Below are 16,162 nucleotides of genomic sequence, written 5' to 3'. Positions count from 1 at the left end.
GCGGCGCGCTAGCCGGCACAGATTAGATATCTTGCTGGAATCGGCACTGCGAAGACGACCCGATGAATTCCTTTCGTGCGAGGGTCGAACACGCCCTGAGCAGCGGCGCGCCCGACGCGTGTTCTCGATTACACCGACGGCGCTCGAGTAGCAAATGCGTATGGCATCTCTGGTCTCTCGCTCGCATATTGTTGCTGTTAACGAATCTCAAGTCTCTACTTAAACGTTATAGAGAGGCTCGAGGAACTGCTTAGGTCCGGTTGTGAGACACTTTTTTTTGTTTACAGATGACCTGCAGAGAAATCGTCGATGATTCCCCATATTCGATCGATACAGAAAAGCGGGCCCGTGTCGAAATTTTGGTTTGCCCCTGTGAACGATCCTTGTGATAAAAAGACAACCTTATTAACTTAAAAGACTTGCACACGCTCAGGAATATTCAGAACAACGTTGTGCTCGATTGAAAAATTAACGTGCAGCATACCTGCACTATCCAGCATTTCATAACTGCTAAAATAAATGAAACCGCCTCTGACCAGCGGATCTCGTCATTCGTGCAGCAGGACAGGAATCGGTTGAGGGTGTTCACGTAAGAACAGAAATACAGGTGTCTCAAATATATTTTTGTTCTTGAATCAAATATTTATTTGATTTGAAGACAGTTGGGAAACAATCGCAGGCACTGACTTGCAACTAAACTTTCAACCCTGTATTTAACACAATGCAGCAAAGCCCTGTGCTAGATAACACACATGTGCGAGAAGATTAAGAAAATATAACGGGCTTATGTTTCTATTCCTATGATGTACCCATGTGCCCAGCTCTTGGTTCTTCCATAATTGCATTTTATGCTCTGCATTGTTTTTTTTTAAACTTGCAGGGATGCCATTGGTTGGAAGGCTGAGCAGCATACCCAGAAACGCAGCGCTGCTGCTTACATCGGTCGTGCACTCGAGCACTGGGTATTACACATTGCTGGAGTGGAGCTTGAAAATAATGCACGTAGAGACCAGTCTCGGTGACAAGGATGCTGCATCGGTCGGTCTTATCCTATTTCAGGATAAGGAAGCAATATCCTACTTCCAAGATGATCTTGGCCAACTCATACAAGTGCGTGAGGTAAGAGCAGGTGTCAACACGCATGCATTGTAAGCAAATAGTCACATGTGCGCAAGGTTTAGTCAGTCCTAATGTATGATAATTCCTACAATAATTACTAGAGGCAAGAATAGTGCTGCAATCGTTCAGCCACCATGGGAATGATGGGAAGTACGTGGATTTGTCTGATCTTTGTGCTTGTGGATTCTGACGTTCCTGCGGCTTTGTTTATTACGCTTTATATGCTATCATTGTCGTAAATTTCAGAGCAATCTATACTTTTCCAACTGCAGAAAACGCTACGAACACGCACGATCGCTACGAATTGCAACAGTTCAGCTTGCCGAGGTGGCCAAATTGATACAGGGCAAGCGTCTAACAGCACTTGCTTGCCCGCAATCAGTTCATAAGGGTGGCCCTGGCGTCATGGTTTCAATATCAGACTTCTATGCTAGAGGATCTGTGTTCGAATCCTGCCATGGGACAATTTTAATCATTTTTATTTAATTATTTATTAAGCAGCACTTTGTTGAAAATGAAGAGAGTTTGCAACTTCAACTAATGCCGCACACTAGAAGCACGGTGATTGAGGCAAATATTTCTGCTGTTGTAGCAATGGGACTGTGAGGCTAAACGTTATACATTATTGGATCCACAAGGTTGAATTTTCAACACCGAAACTGGAAACACAGTCAGTAGATGGTTATCCAGGCAGGGAAGGTTGTGTGTGTTACTTGTGATGTAATTCGCTCAGTTGGGTGTAGGCCTGTAAGGCTCTGCCATGTTCCACCATTCTTACTGACCTCAGATGATTGGTTACATTTTACTATTGATTCCCTAGTTGTATCGCAAAGGGCCTCTTCATGAACCTTAGGCAAACAGGTCAAGCTTACAATTATAAGGATTTGAGCACACAAGCTGATCAGTTTCCTAAAGCGGTGCAGTCATAATGAGCATGCTGTTCTGTTTTGAAACAATCTGGATAAATGCTATAATATGGTTGCTTTGTTCCTAAACTGTTTTGTATTTCCAGCACACACAGGCAGGCCCAGTGACAAAATAGAGACCTAATAAACAAGCTGCTTCTCTCGTATGCACTTCTGGATTATAAAAACCAGACATGCATTTGTAGATTATAAAAATAAGTACAATTTCTGCCTCACTGACAAGGTTTCCTGGTCCAGACACTAACAGACCTACAGCACATGTGTTCCAGTAGAAACTAACCAACATTTCACATATAATAAAGTGTTTCATTCTCTAACATTTTATCTGTGATTACTTGAAGCCATGTGGTTGCACTCTGTTGTATCAGGCATAAACAGAGATAACAAGCAATTTTCTTGACACCCTGCTTGTTTGCCCAGTCATAGTTGCATTCAGTGAGCTTTCCAAGCCTTTTTTTTATTTACCAATGTTATAAAATATGTCCTTTAACCAAAAGCCCAAAATGCACTGTTCATCACGAAGAAAAGCAAGTAACTGCAAAGGCCGTGAGCAATTTCCTGAATGGCTACATGGTGTATTTCACCAAATGCTACTAAACAAAATCACCGTAATATATCTAATGCCGATTACGCAGCTGTGGCTTCTTGATGACCCAATTACAGGAGTTGACTTGTTTGGTAGCTGCTTACCAGCCCGACCATCGATAACAGACTAAAAATAGACATAATTACAACAAAGCATATAAAAATGGCACCTGGAAAAAAAGTAAACCCTCAGACTACGATGAATTTCTTCAGCAGAAAGCTGGACTAATTTATCTCAACTTAAGATCAGTCAGCGCAAATGACTAGGCGTGTTTGTGGCTTGCCTGTCACGCTTTTTGGTCTATGCCATGTTCTTAAATGAATAGTTTCCACAGAGCAGGCTTCATGCACTTGGTAATGTTGAAGCACTTGTTACTACACTCGTATGTTTCACCTGAATATGTTCAAACAATTCAGAAGCTGTCACTTTTATCAGGTGCCATTTCATCAGAGTTGAGAGTGTACAGGTTTGTGACTAATTATGAAAATGCGCAGCTAGTAGTAGGTCGATGTGAGGCTGCAGCAGTTGCTGGCACTGAGTATGCAGACCCTTATTAGGGAGAGGATCTCGATCATCCAGAGTTATCGGCACTGTTCGCCACCAGTGATTTACCAAGAGGCTTTCGGCCCATTCGTCAATGCTGTAGCAAGGTGGAGGGCACAGGGGTCTCACACCTAGGTACTCTTGACAAAGCTAAAACTTGAGTCTTAGCTTCGTGGTTACAAAAAAAAACAAGCTGCGTGATGGACTTTGTTCTTATCATATAAATGGTCTGTAACGTAGCACTGCATCTCAGAATTTCGTGGTTATTTATGCAGCAGTTATTAACTTTAATTTAACATCATTGCAGTTAAGCACGATTACTACAAATTGACCTGAATAATGAAAAGAGCAGCATAGCTTGGTCAGTCTTTTAGTGCGTACATAAATGCATTGTGGATTTCAGTACACGAGAACATCTTGCAATGACTTCAGGAAAATAACCTGTACATTCCTTATCGTGTAACGGGGCTCAGGAGAAACACGAGAAGGCCCATGTACAGTGAGCAAGCCAAGTTTGAGCGCGGTGGACACGATGAACATACATCTATTTCACCTAGTGAATCACATCCCCAAAATTATAAGCTAGTGCTCCAACTAGCGCAAAAATAATAAATTTTGTTTATATGTGCTTTAAAGTGCTTTAAAATTCAAAGTTTTGTGTTCCAATGATTCCTCCAAACTAGTTTTTCAGTGGAAGCCCAGTTAATCATCGTGCAACCACTTTAGTTAAATGAAGGAGTTGGAGACAAAAATCTGTAGTTTGAAGATTTGCCTCACAGAATGGAACCTTTACAGATAGGACGTGATGTGGTTTCATTTAGTTTCTTGGCCATAATGTTGCCGGTACATTGCTCAAACACTCAATTGCCATAAAGGTTTATTTTAAAAAATGTGAAATGTCTTCAAACTAATGGAATATTGTTACACGAACGGAAGGCGTGAAAGAGACGTAGGTTGCAGCTTGGGATGGTGAGTGAACAAAATCAATGCAGCACAGGTGTTTCGGGGGATCACAAACAATGTCAGGTTTATACGGGAGCTCCATTTGAAGAACACCGTCCACGCAGTCAATAAGTGCAGAATGGGCAGACAAGAGATCCTGGCCAAGGATCACATCACGGGGACACCATTTAAGATCGAGAGACAAATAAAATGGTAGTCTCGTGACCACTGTTACTGACAGGAACGGTGCGCTGTGCAACAAGCACGAGAGCTTTCCTCAACTGACTGTGAAGGTTAGCCTTCTTGGCTGGTAGCTGAGCGCCAGTGTTGATGAGGGCAGATAAGTGGGAACTTGGAGAGGATTTTCATTGTTCCGGAGACCTCTTAGCTAAGCATTTGTATTTGATTATTTTTATTTGCACTCCCCCACTTCCAGAGAAACTATTTTCTGATCTGCCTGTAATATGATAGTCAGATTTTACTGAAATAGCCTGGTTCAGGTCAACTCCTTTCATATTAACTTATGGAGAATAAATGAGTCAGTGTGTATCAACATAAAATTGTATGTTTCTCACTGTAAATCTGCTTTTTTCCAGGTCAATCCATCTTTCAATGCACCTGCCATCTGCTTGTGGAAAGGGAGCTTATAGTACCAAACATTGGCTTGAAGCTGGCTATTGAGTACCTGTTTGGTGTCCACTACACTGCTTGAACATCAAATATGCTGCACGTGTAGGGGTGACCCTTGAATTTCTTCAGAGGTAAGTACCTCTTGGTGCTTTGGACATTTGGAGAAAATAATGTTCCAGTAACAAAGCAACTCTCTCCAAGACACCACATAGCCTTAGTCTAGAAGAGCACATTAAGACGTTATCATTCAACAACGCGAAACACTTCCATGAGTGCTACAAACTGATACATTCAAATCAAAGCTGAGCCTTTCGAAAACGAAAAAAAATGTGCATCTATTTTGGAGTGTATGGTAGTCCAAATTAGCAGAGTTCGGTGCAACTAGTAAAAATTGAAGTTCAAACACGCCACATATTTGTAGTCGGGTTTACCGTGCTTACTCGCATAATGAATGCACCCCCCACTTTTTCCTTTTCCTTGCATAATGATAGCACCCTGAACTTGCTGCCGTGAAGTAGGAGAGACACGGTGATGATGATATATGGATTTTATTGGCGCAAGGGCCAGGGATGACCAAAGAGCGCCAAGAAAGGTAGTATGAAGCAGTTCATGAAGTGGTAAATGGCAGATGGTGATTGCACATGGGCTGTATAGGGGCCTAAAACCTACGATGTAAATGACGTAAAATATATAGACACTAAAATAATGAGAATGACAAGTGATATGGGCTATGATCATAAAACATACTCTATGTCTGAATAATACAATAAAATTTGACAACCCAATGGCACAGCTGCCTCACCAGTGCCCTTGAGCACAAGGGCCCAGAGGCTTGTGCCTTACAGTACTACTATCGCAGCTGCACCCTCTATAGAGAGGGCGTGCTACGAATCTCTTGGGCTAATAACGTGCAACACAACATCGTTTAAGAAATTAAGCACCGCTTTAGACCCGAAGAGTGGTTCTGCGCCAAGAAATAGTGCGGGATGAAGGGGGATACACTGCTGGTAAGCTTGAGGAAAATGCTTTTTTCGTTCAGGTTCCGCTTCCCGACATTCCACCAAGACGTGGAGGACGGTCAGCCTCTCGCCACATCTACCACAGCTAGGAGGTTCAGCACCAGTTAAAAGATAAGAATGGGTACCATAGGTGTGCCCTATTCTCAGTCGGCAAAAGAGCACATCACATCGTTGTGATTTTGATAGTGGCGACCAATTCCCTAACTGGGGTTTGATTGCATGCAGCTTATTCAAGGTTTCGGTATCCCACAAGTGTTGCCAATGGCTCCTGAGCTTTTTACGAAGGAATGGCTTTAGGTCTGTGGCTGGGACTGCTATGGAGAAACTGCTAGCTTTCGTTACCTTGGCTTTAGCCATTTCATCTACTAGTACATTTCCTTCGATGCCTCTGTGCCCAGGCACCCAGCATAATACAACATGTTGGTTTGACATGTAGGTTCTGCATATCAGTGCATAAAGGTCGTTGACTATAGGATTTTTATGTTTGTGTATTGATTTTAAAGTTTTCACTACACTTAAGGAGTCTGTGAATATAATGGCTTTTGTGAGATTTGTTTTTCTAATATGTTTCACAGCCGCCATCACTGCATAAGCTTTTGCAGTGAAGATGCTGGTTTCCGGGTGCAGGACGTCGGATTCTGAAAATGACGGACCAGCAGCTGCATATGATACGCCGGAGTGTGACTTCGATGCGTCTGTGTAGAATTGTGGACAAGAATACTTCCACTGGAGTTCACGGAACTGCATACGAATGTGTACTTCTGAAGCGTGTTTCGTGATTTCCTCAAATGATAAGTCACACACTATCTCCTGCCACAGCCATGGCGATAGCGGCTTTGCTGGAGCCATTATTTCATGTCTAGGAAGCGGAATACCCATGTCCTCACTCAGTTTCCTTACACGCAGTGAAAAGGGCTGTCTCACTGAAGGTCGGTTTTGAAAAAGTATACTAGACGTTGTATCGTTTATCGTTGAATAGCATGGATGTTCACAGTTGGAACTTACTTTCAGAAAGTATAAGAAACTAGAGTATGTCCTCTGCAGTTCAAGAGACCACACAGCTGATTCTACATACAGGCTCTGTATGGGACTTGTTCTGAAGGCACCGGTCGCGAGGCGGATACCTAGATGGTGCACAGGAACTAGCATCTTCAGAGCGCTGGGTGAAGCGGATTGGTAGACTATAGCACCGTAGTCTAACCGCGACCATATAAGGCTTTTGTGCAGAGTCATGAGGCACTTCCTGTCACTACCCCACGTTGTGTGCGACAGGATTTTAAGGATATTTAGCGTTCTTAGGCATTTACCTTTAATGTGCTTTATGTGAGAAATAAAGGTAAGCTTCGAATCTAGTATGACGCCTAAGAATTTGTGTTCTGCATTCACAGGAACGCGTTCTCCATGGAGTTCAATAATGGGCTCTGGGACCAAGCATCTTTTTCGTGTAAACAGGACACAGGAGCTCTTTTGGGGATTGAGCTTAAATCCATTCTCATTAGCCCACTTAGACAGTTTGTTCAGGCCTAGCTGAACTTGTCGCTCACAGATGGACAGGTTACATGACTTGAATCCTATCTGCACGTCATCAACATATGCGCAATAAAATAAACTTCGCGGAATACCGGAGCGCAATGAATTCATTTTGACAATAAAAAGGATGCAACTAAGGACGCCACCCTGAGGCACTCCAGTTTCCTGGACAAATTGCCTAGACAAAATGTTTCCAATTCCAACACGGAATGTCCGGTTAGAAAGGTAGCTTTCAATTAAGCTAAACATGTTTCCACGGATTCCCATTTCGGAAAGGTCTCTTAATATTCCGTAACGCCAGTTGGTATCGTATGCTTTTTCCATATCGAGGAACACCGATAGAAAGAATTGTTTATGAATGAAGGCATCACGAATAATGCCCTCAATGCGTACGAGATGGTCAGTCGTCGACCGGCCTTCCCTAAAGCCACACTGGCACGCATGAAGCAGTTTGTTCGATTCCAGAAAATGTAGAAGACGGCGATTAGCCATCTTTTCGAAAAGCTTACAAAGGCAACTCGTAAGCGCTATTGGGCGGTAGCTTGTTACAGAGGAGGGATCTTTACCGTGCTTCAGAACTGGAATAACAACAGCTTCTTTCCATGCAGCTGGAAGGTACCCGGCAGTAAAAATTTTATTAAAAAGTACTAGGAGCGTCCTTAATGTGTCTGTGTGGAGGTTTTTAATCATGTCATACATGATTCTGTCGGCCCCCGGGGCAGAGCTTTTACAAATGTTCAAAGAAGCTTTTAACTCAGCGATACTAAAAGGAAGGTTATAAGCGTTGTTCTTTGTGCACTTGCGGTCGAGTGCCTTGCGTTCAGCTATCTGTTTGTGCTTAAGAAATGATTCCGAGTACTGGGTCGAGCTCGACACATGCTCAAAGTGTTCACCGAGAGCATTCGCCTGGTCCTCCAAGCCGTTCCCTTGTTCATTGACAAGCGGTAATGGGTGGGTTTCCTGCCCCTTTAGCCTTCTAAGGCCATTCCATACTTTAGACTCTTGTGTGTAAGAGGTTATGCCAGACAGAAACCTCTCCCAGCTAGCCCTCTTTGCTTGTCGCCGCGTCCGTCTTCCCTGTGATTTTGCCAGTTTAAATTCTATGAGATTTTCCGCAGTCGGGGAGCGACGGAGTACACCCCACGCTCTGTTCTGTTTCTTTCGCGCCAGTCTGCACTCCTCATTCCACCAGGGGACCTGTCTTTTACCTGAGAGACCTTTTGTTTGTGGAATGAATTTTTCCGCTGCGTCGATTATAAAACCAGTAAAATACGCTACTGCGTCTTCAATATTAAAATTGTTCATAAAGCCTTCTGATAAGTATGTTGACTCTTTAAAACTTTTCCAATCAGCGGACGATATTTTCCAACGGGGGGCGTGGGGTGGACTATCATGTTCCTGTATTAAGTTAAGCATTACAGGAAAGCGGTCGCTCCCAAATGGGTTCTTGACAACATTCCAGTCTATGTAAGGAAGGAGGCTCGCAGTGCCAATCGCTAAATCTATAGAAGAATATGAATTATTGTGGATATTATAATACGTGGGCTCTTTTTTATTAAAGAGGCACACACCAGATGTTGCCAAAAAGTTTTCAATAAGTCGACCCCTGGCATCACACCGGGAGTCTCCCCACAAAGTACTATGAGCGTTAAAATCACCGATTATAATATAGGGCTCCGGGAGCTGGTCAGTCAGCTTGTAGATCTCTGTTTTGCTAAGTTGTTGATGAGGCGGTATGTAAATGCAACAGATGGTTACTAATTTTTTAAAGAGAATTGCTCGCACAGATACCGCCTCAAGGGACGTCTGAAGAGAAAGGTTATGACAAGCAACAGACTTTACTATTATTGCTACTCCACCGGACGGGGTGACAGCGTCGTCACGGTCCCTCCGGAAGATAGCATATTGTCTGAGGAATGTTGGGGTTTTAAATGCGTTTCCTGAACACACAGCACTTTTGGCTTATATTTATGGAGGAGTTCTGTGATATCGTCGAGGTTATGGAGAAGTCCTCACCCGCCGTGGTTGCTCAGTGGCTATGGTGTTGGGCTGCTGAGCACGAGGTCGCGGGATCGAATCCCGGCCGCGGCGGCCGCATTTCGATGGAGGCGAAATGCGAAAACACCCGTGTACTTAGATTTAGGTGCACGTTAAAGAACCCCAGGTGGTCCAAATTTCCGGAGTCCCCCACTACGGCGTGCCTCATAATCAGAACTGGTTTTGGCACGTAAAACCCCATAATTTAATAAATTTTAATAGAGAAGTCCTCTCACATTCCATTGTAGGATTTGTGTGTCCATTTGAATAGTGTTTTATGCTGTATGTTCAAAAATGCAATCTTGGCTCACAGGCCTTTTCCAGGCGCCGTGACACGAGATTTTTCTTTTTTGGAGCGGTCGATAGAATCGCGCCGCTCCTTAGGCGCTGCTGGCGCCGTCTGGCCGGTTGTTGTGTCCATTGCATCTTGCGACGCGCTGGACACACGCTCTTGCGAGCGGTTAGTTTGACGTGAAGGCCTCGTCTCGAGGGACGGGACCTTGGAGGCCACCAGCCCGGAGGTCGAAGGCCCCTTTTTCTGAGATGGCGGAGCAGCGCTAGCTGCAGCCGCCGAGGGGGCGGATGGCGTCACCGCCGGCTCACTATGCGTGTGCCAGACAGCCGCCGGAAGCCGTTGTGGCGCTGCCCCCTGACGCAACACTTCGGCAAAGCTGGTTTTCGGCAGGTGCGATACCCGCCTGCGTGCCTCCTTGAAAGTTATGTTTTCCTTTACTTTAATAGTTACTATTTCTTTTTCTTTTTTCCAGGATGGGCACGACCGCGAGTAGGCGGCGTGGTCCCCATCACAGTTAACACAATGTAGAGAGCTTTCACAAGACTCGGAGGAATGTTCAGGAGCACTGCATTTTGCACAAGTTTGGCGGCCTCGGCAGTTCTGGGAACTATGGCCGAACCGCTGGCACTTAAAACATCTCAGAGGATTTGGCACGTATGGCCTTACACGAAGTTTGATGTACCCGGCCACGATAGACTCGGGCAGAGCACTTGAATTGAAAGTAAGTATTAAGTGCTTGGTCTGGAGTTCTTTGCCATCCCGCCTCATTTTAATCCGCTTAACATTGATGACATTCTGGTCACTGAAACCCTCAAGGAGTTCAGCCTCACTCAGCTGCAACAGGTCATCATCTGAGACAACGCCACGGGTGGTACTCATGGTACGGTGTGGGGTTACTGTTAGTCGGGCATCTCCAAATGACACTAGATTGGGCAGTTTCTCGTATTGTTTCAGATCACGGAGCTCCAAGAGGAGATCCCCGCTTGCCGTCCTGGATGCTTTATAGCCTGGTCCAAAAATATCAGTCAGAGTCTTTGAAACAAGGAAAGGTGAGATTGTTCGTACTGATTTGTCTGTTTTTTCTGAGTGGATCACATGAAATCGGGGAAAGTTCTGTGTTTGACGTCCAAAACACTGGAACACATCTTCGGTGCGCCCTCTTTTCAGACGGCGATCAGGGAGTGGTGGAAAAGGACTAGCCATAAGAATATCTGGGTTTTCGGCAGCAACGCCAGCCACCCGCCATGGAGCCCAACAAGGGGACGCTGCAGGGCCTGTAAACACAAGACGTGCAGACGCCAGCTGTACGTCACCACTGTAACCAAATATGGAATATCCAAGGTTGGCTACCCACACAAGGTTAACCCTTGCCGCCCAGAAAATCAGAAGTAAAAGGAAGTGAGTAGGATACAGGAAATATTGAAAGTCAGAGAGAAAGACGAAGATTGAGGAGGAGGACAGGAAAGGGCGACTGCCGATTTCCCCGGGTGGGTCAGTCCGGGGGTGCCGTCTATGTGAAGCAGAGGCCGAAGAGGTGTGTTGCCTCCGCCGGGGGGCCTTAAAGGTCCGAACACCCAGCATCGGCTCAACCCCCAGGATCCCCCTTTCCCCAGACACGGCTAAGCCGCGCACGGCTATACGCGGGGGGGTCCAACCCTCGTGTGCTCGGGTACGTGGTGGCGCAGCTCACCAAACGCCTGCTGACCCAGACGCCCCTGCGGGTAGAGACACGGTAGGATTTGGCGTCCAATAGGCCGTCCGGCAGGTACGGTTGTATCGGACGCCGAATCGTACTATGTGTCTCCTACTTTTCTGGCGATAGAAATCTCATGGCACTCCAGTTGCATTTTTGCCATCGGCACCGACGATTGCAGATCACTCGCAATCAGTGAATTATACTGCATAAGCTGTACGTAGTGTACGCATTACAGTGTGTGCTGTCAGCTCCAAAAGTTTATTTGATGAAGGCTTCTTGGAAAATATGGTTTACAGCGGAGCCGTTAGAACCTCGCTATAATGACCATTCCGTCGTCCACAGCTTCGCAAAGCTGGGGGAGAGAGAGTGAAAACAAAGTATAAAAATGGCATCGCACAGCATAGCGGATACGAGGAGGAGAGGAGGGGTGAGGCAGGTGGTAGTGGGACGCGTAGAGCTGCTGCCAACACCAACTGCGTTTCCCTGCGTTCACACTGAACACGCCCGGTGTCCATGGCTGCTGCCGATGCCTCTGGCAGCAGCTCAGCAGGTTTCTACCAGAGAACTGGACACTCGTTGCTTCCGAAAGGCTGAAGCCAGAGCTATAGGGAAGCGGAAACCAAGTGTTGCAGTATAGAACATTCAGAGTTTAAATTGAGGGAAGCCGAGAGTTCGTGTAGGCGAACAAATGAAGATCCGGAGGCTCGTGAACGTGGCTAGTTGAATTCATTGCGATACTATGCAGAAAATTTATGCGTGGCTCTGCTATCGCAAATGCCAGAGACCAGTGGAGATGGCAGAAGCCCAGCAAAAGTTAGACTAAGTTTGTGGTTTGCCACTACTTTACTAGGCTTTCCTCAGCTCCACGGGTCTCTGGTGTTTGCGATAGCAGAGCCACGCATAATTTTTTTCCACACACTTTTCGTAAGCAGTGGGTAAAAGAGCAGGGCGTTGTGGTGGTCAGGTGTACCAGCACACTGTCCGAGTCCCAGATGTGGGCTCAGACGTTTGAAAAAGTCTGCCTTTTCAGTGATCCTCTGCTTAGTAAACTACTGTGAGCGAATGGATTGCATTAGTATCTACATAGTGTATTGTAGTTGGAATTAGAGTTTTCAGCATATGGGCCGAATTGTTCTTTGCAAAACCTCGACGGTTTGCAGAATCTCAACCGCATTTTATTGTTGCCATTGCAGAATCTCAGCTGCTACAATGTTTTCTCATCTTCTGTTGCAGAGATACCGTGACCATATTAGAGGACTTGTTATGAACTTATTTTAAAATTTGCAAAACGTGCGGTGTGTGACTTCTATGACCACACTATTTGCTTAGCTTTCGCAACATTCGCTGCGAAGCATGAAACTGAGTGTGCACACAGCAAACTTTCTTAATTTTCCAGACTTCCAGGTCATTGGGCTGCTTGACGGAAACAAGAATATCCAGGCCTGAATAGCACCAATCACGTCAGGGCGCGCTATCCGATTGGTTACCCATGGCACGTCATCTATTATTATTTTTTCAACATTATGGTGAACAAATGTTTGTAATAGTTTAAATGTTAGTTAATTTGTTTTTTTAAAAAGAAAGCAACAGAAAGAGAATGCACAAGGAGAGTGTATCACTACACTCTTGAAAGCACTTCCGGCACACAGCAAGTGTCGTCTGCATGTGTTGCAACATGCTCCGTGTTGACGCGAGCTGCGCGGTCTGTGTTGGTCTCAATCTGTCTTTTCGCGAGCACCATGGTTCACCCTCGCGTTGTGTGCTGCAGACGTAGCGATCGGCGACATGTCAAGCTGCGACATCGTGTTCCTCTGCAAGGAAACATGCGAGCGAAGTGGCTGCAACGCTGGTTGAGGGTATCCGATCGGCACCGGCATCTCCACATTTGCGGCCATCACTTCACGTCGAAGGATTACTATACAGCACAGCAGTGATTCGGGTGTGCGGTATTCGGGTAAGCGCAAGCTGACTGCGCCGGGCGATTTATGGGATGAGCAGAGGCGCAAACATGAACAGCCTGGACGGTGCGGCCACCTCGTGGCACAGAACTCCACCAAACGCAGAACTAATATATAGCAGTAATCAGGTGTATTCTACTTTGCTGCTAGTGTAAATTTTTGGAAGGAGCGTAATCATGAACACGTTTTTCTAGATGTTCAAAATGTTTTATACAGCAATATTAGCTATTTACAGCAATATTAGCTCTCGCTTTGGATCGAGTGCCTAGCAGCTGGCAGAGAGGTTAGAGAGGCTTCGCATGCTGGCGCCAAGAAAACCAGACGTAGATAACACGGCATCATATCATGACGTAGAGCCAGTGAAAGCAGAGCTTAGCCCCGATCACTCGGTGAACAAGTTGAGAAGAAAAAGCCAGCTAGGGAGGAGGGTAACTTGTAATCGTCCATAGGTCTTCGCACAACAGTTTGTGTGAAGCGTCTCATATTAATATGAGACGCTTCACACAAATTGTTGTGCGAATGTTTTACTGTAGGTTTACCCTATGCGTCTACAAAATTTGTCCGAACCACTTCAGGGACCCTTTAACCGGCCCCCACAATCTAATCCAATCTCAACTTTGGGCCATGCTCAGAACCACCACAAGTCACCACCATGGTGAGAGGGATGCCTGTTAATAATAGACTGTGTCAAATCACATATGGGAGTGTTCTCTTCATTAGAACTAGCAAGGGGGCGTCAGTCCTATACAAAGTGTCCCGAGTCGCAGGTGTAAGGTTAAAGGTTTTACAGCAAGCAGATTTCAAATCGTGTGGAGATAGTCTGACAGAGCTCGTAGAGGCAAAAAATCATATCAGAATTCCCATTTCATTTGACTGCCACTCCCGATTATACTGATTTATTTATTTAAAAATACCTTACAGGCCCAAAGGGCATTGAGTAAGGGGGGTTTACTTAATACAATGAAATCACAAGCAAACTAGTATAGAACAGGGTTACAATGCAAGTGAACATCAAAACGCAACGCAACAGAGTAAATTGCAAAATGTAAAACAAGTTTCCAACGCAACTTGTTCCAACTTTCCAACTTGTTCGTAGTTTTCAGCACACTCCTTGCCTCTCTATAAGCAGCGCGTGCAAAACATAACATTGCATACCTGTTGTTCCATCCAAGGAGGTCATCTAAACACACAAATACCTCGCAAGTTAAATTTCTGACTGCAGGTGGAGCAAATGTCTCAGGGCTCTATCGCTTTGTCACACCTGGGCAGCCATGGCAGATCTTTGTGCACTTTGACAGGCGAAGACATTTATGAATACTTGATTAAATATGAATTAGAAGAAGCTGACCACGAGAGAACCAGGTTCTACGTAGAATGAAATGTTGGCTGAGTCCACTAGGGAAAAAAAAGTAGCAGGGACTGAGTGTTGGAAGGGCAGTCCCGGCCATTATCAGCATGGTATATCCGTCTGTCCGGACTATGACAGGTGACGGAATTTATGAACTGTTCACAAAATGAAGTGCCTTGTGCTTTCTCGTTTCTGTTAACTGGGCGTTGTTAGCAAAGTCTTTCAAAGATTGTAGGATGACCTAAGTGCCAGCTAGCATCAGACAACGAAGAGATTGAGTTCTTTCTTTCTGGTTATCGTGTGCCGATATCATTAATCCCAGGCTCCGTGTATACTTCCCATTGCAAACCAGCTTGCTTCTACACCCTATGTGCCACCCATACCTCGCATGTAATGGCGTTTAGCATCTATGAAGGGCGTACACCAGCGCACATTCAATGCTCAGTGATTCCACTCCTGCGCCAACTGCGCCAAAGTGCGCCAATTGGGATTTACTGCGCCATCCTGATACAATCGACGAAAATTGCGCCTAACTGTGCCAAACAGTCTCGGATTTGACGGCGTCTATCGCCAATTGCACCACTAGGGAATTAAAACGCTCAACGTGACGATAGGGCGAGCCTTAGTCCTTAGCTGCAAACAGGAGACGAGAAAGCTCTAGCGCGTACGTCCCAATTAAGGTCACTGGAACCTGGAAAGTACTGCAGCCCTTTTCTCTTAGCCGCCGCGCCGCTGATTGGTCAGTTGCCGTCAGGTGATCACTTTCCACTATAGATGGCGGATCTAAGTCGTGCCGGAGGAGATAAGCAGACAGACATCGCTTGCACACGCCGCGCGTACGAGTCATCAACGAGGTCAGATTTTGCATTTTGTACAATTTAGTGTATATGTAACTTTCGTAGACTTAAAACAAAACGAAAGGAAATGCCCGGGTGCTGCATGTTCGGGTGCAGCAACCGCCGGGAGTCCGGGAAAGCACTTTTCGCGATACCAGTTAAGCGGAAAGAGCGGCAGCAAGCGCCGTGCTATCTCTGGCTGCACCGGATAAAGAGCGACAAGTTCACTCCCACTTGGTGAACTTGTTGATATCGCAAAACTGAGGAGCTCCTTGCGGTATATCATCGAACTCCCTAAATGCCATAATGTGATGGAAAAGCTTCTTCGCGCATTTGCTTTGAAGACTGCGGTTTGCTTTGAGTAAACAAAGCGAGGAGATGCTCAGAAATATGCAGAATCGAGCAAAATGTGGCTCAAAGAGCGACGGAATACGGGCGGCTGTGTGAAAAATAACAAAGTGTAGTGAGAAAACCACTGCAATAAAGATCGATCGACCTGTCAATGTTGAAAATTAAAGTATAGATTTTCTCGTATATTGTTTAAAACAACATGAACATGACCTGGTTAATTCTGTTTTAGCATCCCTTTTCTTGTAGTGCAGTCAGGGACCGTTTATTTTCGTAGAAGTAGATCTGTATGAAACATTTCGTGCGCGGTTAAATCAGTAGCCACGTTAGAAAGCGATAATATCTACGC

At 45.4% G+C, this 16,162-nt stretch overlaps 1 long non-coding RNA gene across 1 annotated transcript; it reads left to right on the top strand.

The window, feature by feature from the left end:
• Positions 1-878: 878 nt before the first annotated feature.
• On the top strand, positions 879-12,776 carry LOC125942616 (uncharacterized). The gene is made up of 3 exons (XR_007465262.1): positions 879-1,119; positions 4,713-4,877; positions 12,720-12,776. It is a non-coding gene; the product is annotated as an uncharacterized LOC125942616 (long non-coding RNA).
• Positions 12,777-16,162: the final 3,386 nt, after the last annotated feature.

Source organism: Dermacentor silvarum, chromosome 1 (assembly GCF_013339745.2).
Source record: "Dermacentor silvarum isolate Dsil-2018 chromosome 1, BIME_Dsil_1.4, whole genome shotgun sequence".
Lineage (NCBI taxonomy): Eukaryota > Metazoa > Arthropoda > Arachnida > Ixodida > Ixodidae > Dermacentor > Dermacentor silvarum.
The sequence above is the reverse complement of the archived record's forward strand: the minus strand, read 5'-3'. Positions and strand labels throughout refer to the sequence as shown.